Source organism: Octopus bimaculoides, chromosome 12 (genome assembly GCF_046866305.1).
Source record: "Octopus bimaculoides isolate indiv1 chromosome 12, ASM4686630v1, whole genome shotgun sequence".
NCBI lineage: Eukaryota > Metazoa > Mollusca > Cephalopoda > Octopoda > Octopodidae > Octopus > Octopus bimaculoides.
Window position 1 is genome coordinate 59,478,415 of NC_142939.1, and position 10,134 is coordinate 59,488,548.

Sequence of the window (10,134 nt, forward strand, 5' to 3'; positions counted from 1 at the left end):
TCGAAACCGCGAGTTCGCTGCCCTAACCACTGGGCCATTGCGCCTCCACACGCAAAATTCATATACTTAGTTGACATTTAGAGTACGCGCAGTGTTTGCATCTGTGTGCGTGTGTAGATACTTATGTATGTGAATATGTATGTACGTATAGAATTGGTGATATTGGGAAGGCGGAGTTAAAATGGACACGCCCCTCTACTTCTAGCAAGTCTGTTTCTCTCTGCCTCCCTTCCCTCTTAGTCTTATAGCATCGTCAGCATCTATTGGATGATTTGCAGCGTATTAAAATAGGAGACAGACAGAGAATAGACATAGAAGGTGGTGGGGTGAGAAAGTGGGGAACGAAGAGGAGAGAGAGGGAGAGAGAGAGAGAGAGAGAAAGAGAGAGAGAGAGAAAGAGAGAGAGAGAGAGAGTAGAAAGGAAGGGAGGCGGGGAAAACTGGGCAGGAAAAGATAGCGAGAGTAGAAAGGAAGAGGGAGAAAGGGAGAGAGAGAGAGAGGGACGTGACGAGGAGAGGGTGGGAGAGAGAGCGAGTGAGTGAGCAGAAGAGAAAGAGAGGGAAAGAGAGAGAGTTAGTTAGAGAGAGCGAGAGAGAAAAGAGAGAGAGAGAGAGAGAGAGAGACATGGGGAGAACGAAACAAAAAATTAAAAAATGGAAGCGGAAAACAGGGCAAAACAAAACAGAAACAGAATGGAGGGAGATGGAGGGAGGTGCGGAAGAAGAGAGAAAGAGAGAGGGAGAGAGAGAGAGAGAGAGAGAGAGAGGGAGAGGGGAAGGAAGAGAAAAATATGAAAGAGTGGGAGAGAAAGAGAGAATGAGTAAGAGGCTGAAAAGAGTGGGAGAATTTAGAAGAGATCAGACTTAACTTATACAAGAGTAACACGAGGAGGAGGAGGAGGAAAAGGAGGCGAAGGAGGAGAAAGAGGGGGAGGGGGTATAACTTGTAAAAGACGAATTACGTTGACAAAACCCGGGCAGAATTGAACATACAGACACAACCAATTGTCTCGGCTCACTGAGTTCGAATCCCGCTGTAGTCAGCCTCGCATTTTATCTGTTCAGGATTGAGAAAATCAAGAAACCAGTCTAAGGCGAGGGACTGGTGGAAATGATAGATCCTTGGACGAGATTGCCTTGTGGTATCTGTTCTGGTTCTCGGCTCTGTGAGTTCGAATCCCGTAGTGGTCAACGTCACATTTTATCCTTTCAGGGTCGATAAAATAGAAAAACCAGTCCAGGGTGGAGGATTAATAGAAAAGAGAGAACGTCGATCGAGATTACCATGTGGTATGTGTTCCAACTGTTGGCGTCCAGGGTTCGAATCTCGCTGTAGTCACTTTGCATTTGATCTTTTTGGGGTTGATAAAATAAAGAAAAAAATAAAGAAACTAGTAAAGCGAAGAAGTTGGTTAGAAGTAGTAAAACGTTTTGTGGTTATATATTCCTGTTCTTGGATGTCTGGGTTCAAATCTGGCAGTAATTGACTTGGAATTTTATATTTCCGAGGTTGACAAAAAAAAAAAAGAAAAGAAAAGAAACTGTCTAGGACGAGAGACAGAAATAAAAGATTATGGTGACTGTCTAGTAGTCTGCAATTGATGTTGTCCATCACAACTTTCTGGAAGCCAGTCAGAACATTAGAGCAGAGGTTTGCTGCAATCAACTCGCTGAAATGCATGCTCACTTGCAAAATATGAGACCTGCATTGGTGAATCGGCGTGGCCCAATTCTGCTCCATGATAATGCAAAGCCACATGTTGCAAGAATGACCCTGCAGAAACTCACAGACTTGGGGTACGAGACTTTACCACATCTTCCATGTTCTCCTGACCTTTCACCCACTGACTACCATTTTTTTAAAGCAATTTAAACACGTTTTTAAGTGATAAAACTTTCCGGTCCAAACCAGAGCTGGAATCAACATTCAAAGATTTCTTAGCATCAAAGCCAATAAGTTTTTATCAGCGAAGCATAAATAATCTCGTTGATCGATGGCAGAGATGCATAGACCTTCACGGTTCATACTTTGACTAATCGAAACAGTTCTATTGTTAATTTTTCCAGAATAAAATCATGTTTCTGAAATCGGCCATTATTTTCGGAACAACCTAATACTATGGAAAACGGAGATTAAATGATGATGATGATACATACATGTGTGTGTTTGTATGTATTTGTACACGTGTACATGTTTTTGCTTGATGGCTTTCCAGTGGCAACATAGTTAGAATTGAGCAGGCAAAACCAATCGGCGCTTGCACCGTTGACTCTGCCGACTATCCGTGTGTGTTGGCTTTCCGTCGCTTACGACGTCGAGGGTTCCAGCTGATCCAATCAACGGAACAGCCTGCTCGTGAAATTAACGTGCAAGTGGCTGAGCACACCACAGTCTCGGGGATATTCAGCATGACAGTGTGACAAGGCTGGCCCTTTGAAATACAGGCACAACAAAAACAGGAAGTAAGAGTGAGAGAAAGTTGTGGTGAAAGAGTACAGCAGGGTTCGCCACCATCCCCTGCTGGAGCCTCGTGGGGCTTTAGGTGTTTTCGCTCAATAAGCACTCACAATGCCCGGTCTGGGAATCGAAACCGTGATCCTATGACCGCGAGTCCGCTAGCCTAACCACTGGGCCATTGCGCCTCCACTCCGACTATCCATAAAGCATATAAAATGCACAAGGGAAAGAGAGCGGTGCAAAGACTTAATATATATTGTATTTGTAAGCGGCAAAAAAATATGAAAGTCAAAGAATTAACTATAGCAGGTTTGAACTCGAAGCGCAGAGAGCTAGACGAATGACCTGACGATGATCGGATGATTAAATGTATGCTTCGCAATAACAATACCTTGGGTTCGATTCCTATGCGCGGTATATTCGCTGAGAGTCTTTCACCATATCTTCAAGATGTCCCTAGATGTGTGAGATTCAGTTTATATATATATATATATATATATATATATATATATATATATATATATATATATACGTGTATATATGTGTGTGTGTGTGTGTGTGTGTATGGGTGTGTGAATATATACATATAAATGTGTATATATATACACACATAGGGTGGCCCAAAACTGGGTTTACAGTTTATCACATAGGCACTTTTAGTTTCTTTTAAAACATTTTATTACATTTAAATTTCTATATTACAATTAAATATCTTACATAGAATAAGGGTTTCATATATTTTTATAATTAAGATCTAAACTGTTAATGTATGAATGCGAAAGAGATAATTGAATAACTGTAAACCTACTTTTGGGGCCAACCTGTATATATATATATTTATATATATACACACACATACATACATATATGTGTGTGTGTACATACACATGTATATATACATATACATATGTATGTATATATATATATATATATGTACATACATATGTATATATATATATATATATATATATATATATATATATATATATATATATATATATATACATATGTATATATAAATATATATATATACATACATATATATATATATATATATATATATGCGTGCATACACGTACTCACAGGTACAAAGACAGATACGTATAATCGTAAATATATAATTATTCATATTCATGCATATATATATATGTGTGTATATATATATATATATATATATATATATATATATATATATATATATATATATATATATATATATATATATATATATATATATATATCATCTATTCCTATATAATGTATGAATGTATTTTATACATGTGTGTGTATATTTATATACATATATATATATATATATATATATATATATATATATATATATATCATATGTATATATACGCTCACACACTCACACACACACACACACACACACATATGTACTTACACGCCGCCTACACATGTTCACGCTCTCACTTACAAAAACGACGCTTGACCCTTTTCATGTGTAACCATCCATGAGCTAACACACCCAACATCAATCACCTCATCTTATTAAATGTCTTTCTTTCTTCCTTCCTTCCTTCCTTTCTTTCTTCCTTCCTTCCTTCCTTTCTTTCTTCCTTTCTTTCGTTCGTTCATTCTTTTTGTAGTCGTTTTTATTTATTATGACGGGTGGCGGCGGTTTCATCGGGTACGTTGCCTTTGAACTGTTTCATATAATTCACTGTAGGTTCGTGTTCCACCCTGCAGCAACCGGTGACGGTGATGGTGAAGACTACCACCACGTCGACGGCGACGACGACGATGATGATGATGTTGATGGTGGTAGTGGTGGTATTGGTGGTGGATGTGGGGAGGCGATGATGAACATGAGGATGATAATGATGATGGTGATTGTGAAGATGAAGATGAAGATGAGTATTGTAATGACGCTGATCAGGTGTCTTAATGATGACGCTGACGGCGCTGTTGGGTTCAGAGATGATGATGATGATGATGATGACGACGACGACGCCGATGGTGGTGGTGGTGGTGGTGGTGGTGACAGGGATGATGAGGATGAAGAGGAGGATGATCTATAACGACGAACACGCCGATAGCTGCGGTATATTGTGGTGGTGGTCGAGGTGGTGATGGTGGTGGTGGTGATGGTGGTGGTGGTGATGGTGGTGGTGGTGATGGTGGTGGTGGTGATGGTGGTGGTGGTGATGATGAAGATCGTAACGACGGCGGCGGTGACAACGTATCTCGGTTATCTCTCCCCTCTTTCTCTCACCCTCTCTTTCTTCCTTCTCTCTCCCCTCTCTCTTCCCTCTCTCTCTTCCCTCTTCTCTCTCTCTCTCTTCCTTTCTTAACGTATGTGAGCATCTAGGGTATGTTTCTACGAGTGTGTAAATCCTTCCTCTCCCTTTCTGTGTGTCATATTTCTGTGCGCATGCGCGTTTGCCTCCAGTACCAAAACGTTCCGAATTGGCGACGTCCAAGCAGCCGCGTACAATCGTCAAATTCCGGTTAAGCTTATAGTTTGAAGAGCTTACGTAGTAGAATTGAACACGGAACCACATAATTGCGAAGCGAAATTCTTAACCATACAATCTTAGTTTCAGACGACTCAGGTAGCTGCGACACCTTCAATCAATTAAGCTGACAAAAGACCAAAAAAAAAAAAAAAATGCCAAGTCAAAAACATGACTAAAATGAAAGAAAAACAAAAACAAAAAACAAAATTGACTTTGAGAGTTCTTTTTTGTTTTGTTTGTTTTTAAATCATTACTCCAGAAATTCATTCTAATTGATTTTCACATTAAATAAATTTATTTATAGATTTCTTTCTTTATTTCTTTAGCTATCAGTCGATAAATTTGTGTATTAATTCATACATTTGAAGTGTTCATATATATATATATATATATATATATATATATATATATATATATATATATATATATATATATATATATATGTGGTGAGAGATGGAACGAGAGAGATAGTGACGGGAGTGGCTATGGGTGGATTTGAGCAAAGCAGCAGTAGAATAGTATGATGGTTAATTAAATTCTCTATAAATTCAACATGGTGACTAACATGGCGAATTTTGAAATAAATGGCGATTTTAAAACATCTTAATGGAAATATGTAATTAGATTAAAACGAGGTGGTAAGGTTAAGTGAGTAGTTGTGCTTGTGTAAGTGTTGCTAGTAACATGGATATACATGCATATACACACAGACGTGCACGCACGCACGCACGCACGCATACAATATGTCTGCCCAAAATTATATGAGTGCGTTGCGAATGTAATTCTGTGCTTGTACGTTTGTATGTATGCATGTGTGTGTGTGTGTATAGTCCTATGTATCTGCGTCTGTGTGTGTGTGTGTGTGTGTATGTATGTATGTGTGTGTGTGTGTGTGTGTGTGTGTGTGTGTGTGTGTATGTGTTTGAGCTGTACACACTTCAAATATGCATTAATGCATTACCACAACTTACATATGCGAATGAATACACTTTAATAAGCGCTCACACATACATATACACACAATAGCGCATGTTTTTGTATGTGTGAATGTATGTATGTATGTATGTATGTATGTATGTATGTATGTATATTTGTATGTATGTATGCCTCTGTGTGCATGCGTGCGTGAGTATACAGATGTGAGTACATATAAATATTTGAATGCGGCTGAGTAGACGTATGCGCGTGATTGTTTGTATTGTTACGCATGCGTGTACGTGTTCCTTTGCCGGTGTGTACATGTGTTTGAAGACATCGTAGAATGGGACGAAAAATTACAAGTAGAAAATATAGAAAATTTTTTATTTCGTGATTCTGTATGGTATGCAAATGACTATGGCATATTTATGCATGGCCAAAAGGACTTCACTAAGGATGCCATACCAACCTCCTAACTGTAGGTTTGTGAATAATTTTTATACGATTATTTTACTGCAGGTATGTATATATATATATATATATATACAGACACACGCACGCACACACACACACACACACACACACAGAGATAAACTTACTTGGAAATGGATATGTGGTGTTCAGTCATATAATATATAATATATATATATATATATATATATATATATATATATATATATATATATATATATATATATATGCATATATGGGTACAGGACGTCACAAAACGTAAACAACATGAAATACGAAAACAACATGGATTACGAAATACGAAGGCAAACTTGGGTACGCGGACAACGAGAGAAGCAAATGGAAAACAAGACAAGTAACATAAAGAATGATCCTTCATCAGTTGTCGGCTGTTTATGTACTCCACTTTTCGAGCAATTCACGACAATATGAGGCTTCGAAAAACAGTTGCTCCCGCGAACCAAAATAAAATTTGGGATTTGTGGAGGGTCAAAGTTGGTAACAAAAACAGGATAGTGGAGACATACAACAGACCAAACGAAAACAAACATGGAGGGCCGTTAGGCCAGACGAGGTAAGGTAGCGAACGCTGGAGGAATATTCTTTGACAAGAGAAAAGATAGCAGAGGAGACAGATAAGAATGCGTCTGGTCTGTGTGACAGACTGAAGGAAAAGAAAGATGATCACGTGAGGAAAAGAAAGATGATCACGTGAGGAAAAGAAAGATGGACGATGGTGACATGTGAGCAACGAGAGAGAGTAAAAGAAGAAGATGGAGAGAGAGAGAGAAAGAGAGAGAGAGAGATAGAGAGAGAAAACGGTGAAGGGAGAAAGAAAGACTTAGAGAAAGGATGAGAGAGAAAAACGAAACGGAGAGAAGGGGAGGAAATACTTTTTTTATATTATTATATGATTGAACGCCACACATCCATTTCCAAGCAAGTTTCTCTAAATAATTTTGATGCGACTATACCCTGTATTGTTCTCTCTCTCCCCCTTTCGTTTTCTTTCTCTTCCTTTCTCTAATTCTTTTTTCTCCCCTTCAATATGTGCAACTGTGTGTGAATATGTTTGCACATATATCTTACAGCTGTTTCTAGAAAAGCTAAACATATGGATCACCATATTGAGTAAGGATTCCATAAGCTGAATAAATCGTCATCAGAGAGAGAGAGAGAGAGAGAGAGAGAGAGAGAGAGATAGAGAGAGATAGAGAGAGAGAGAGAGGGAGAGAGAGAGAGAGAAAGAAAGAAAGAAATTAGAAATATGTAAAAATGAGGGAATTTCTCCAGTTTCATGGATTATCATCGAAACTTCTCATTTGAAACTGCTAATGAACATTGCCTATAACTGTATTATTTATTTGATCATGGAACTACCGAACGCATACATATTTTACTCTGACCCTCACCCATTTTTGACAAATTGGAATATGTAAATATCCTCGAGTGGAGATATTCCTTCATTTTTACATTTCTCTGACTTCTCCCTCTCTGATGACGGAGTACTTATGTTATGGAATTGTTACTCAATATGATAATCCACATGCTTGGCTATTCTAGAAACAGCTGTAAGAGACTCCGTGTATTTATATTCTCTATCTAAATTAAATGCTTTTTTTAAGTAATGCCAGACGTTTTGCTTTTCCATCTTTATATATATATATATATATATATATATATATATATATATATATATATATATATATATATACTCATGCATATATGGATACAGGACGTCACCAACGGTGCAAATATAACATTAAATACGTAAACAACGAGAAAAAAAATGGAAAACCTGACAAATAAATACAGAGAAAGGACCCTTCATCAGTTGTCGGGTGTCTATCTACTCCTCATTTCGAGCATTCAACAATATGAGGCTTCAAAGACAGTTGCTTGCATAAGTTCTAAAGTAACATCTAGGATTTATGGAGGATCAAAGTTGGGATAACTATGTATATATATATATATATATATGTATATATATATATATATATATATACATCACACACACACACACATACATATATATATATATACATACATATATATATATATATATATATATATATATATATATATATATATATATATACCAATGATGAAGCTTGTTTGAATTAGTTCACTTAGAAAACGTCGTAAGTAATGGACCCTTGGTGAAATTGCAGCGATTAGGATGCATAATTGCATACGGAGCAATGTGTAGTTGCTGCAGCAGAAACATATGTTGGTCATTGTTATATATGTTGTAGGAAAGTTTTTTAATAAAAAAGTTTTGGATGTGAATAAATCTCCACTCTCTTGGTTGGTTTTCAATAATATATGTATATATATATATACACGTATTTGTAAAAGTTTTGAGCATGGCCACAACCTTAGACCTGAAACGTAGAAAAGAATAAATATGGATATGTGTGTGTGTGTGTGTGCATATATATATATATATATATATATATATATATATATATATATATATATATATATATATATATATATATATATATATATATATATATATATAAATATATGCACACACACACACATATACATATATGTATATATATATATATATATATATATATATATATATATATATATATATATGCACACACACACATATGCATATATGCATATATATATATATATATATATATATATATATATATATATATATATATATATATATGCACACACACACATATACATATATGTATATATATATACATACATACATACATACATACATATGTATGTATGTATGTAAAAAAGTAAATTCCGAACGCAGTATAGCAATGAAAATACCCGAGAAAAAATTGGGTATTTACCCTTAGAAGACGGAAAAAGTTGCCAGCAGGCGGTCACGGAGAATCGAACCCCGTACCTCTCTCTCTCTCTCTCTCTCTCTCTCTCTCTCTCTCTCTCTCTCTCACACACACACACACATATATATATAGGGAGAGAGAAACAGACATACAGAGAGAAGCGACAGGGAATTCACACACACACACACGCAGAAATACATACACTGAACCACGTACGCACATGCATGCACACGAACACAAAATACACACTTCGAACAAGAAGTGCCATAATTTCATAGCAGAGACTGGGGGAGGCAAAGCTTGCTGACCCCTTACCGGCACACTCGGTGTTTGTCCAGAGGGTTTGTCTCTCGTTTTGAGCATTTTAGCTTCAATAATGTATCTACTGATCAATAAGTGTGTCTGTTCTATCTGAGATGTCGAATATTCTATTTGTGATATAATCAAAATTTTGTTGAAATGAAATGTGGTATTCGATATTGTGAAAAAAAATGATATTCACTGAATTGAGTCGTAACTAAAGACAATAAACGTTAGTCCAAATGTCGTACACGTATCTAGTTTCATGTTCTATGTTCATCGTTTACATCAAAATATAATTGATGAAGAAACTTCAGAAGACAGATATTGGATTCATATTTTGGCACAAGGCTAGCAAATTCGGGGAAAGGGATAAGTCGGTACTTATTTTATCGACCACGAAAGAATGAAAGACAAAGTCGACCTCGGCGGAATTTGAACTCAGAACGTGAAGACGGACGAAATGTTGCTAAGCATTTTGCCCGACGTGCTAACGATTCTGCCAGCCCGCCGCCTTTCTGGAGATAGATATTCTTTTCTACTCTAAGCACAAGGCCCGAAATCTTTGGGTACGGGGTCAGTTGATTAGATCAACTCCAGTACGCAACTGATACTTAATTTATCAACCCCGAAAGGATGAAAGGCAAAGTCGACCTCGGCGGAATTTGAACTCAGAACGTAGC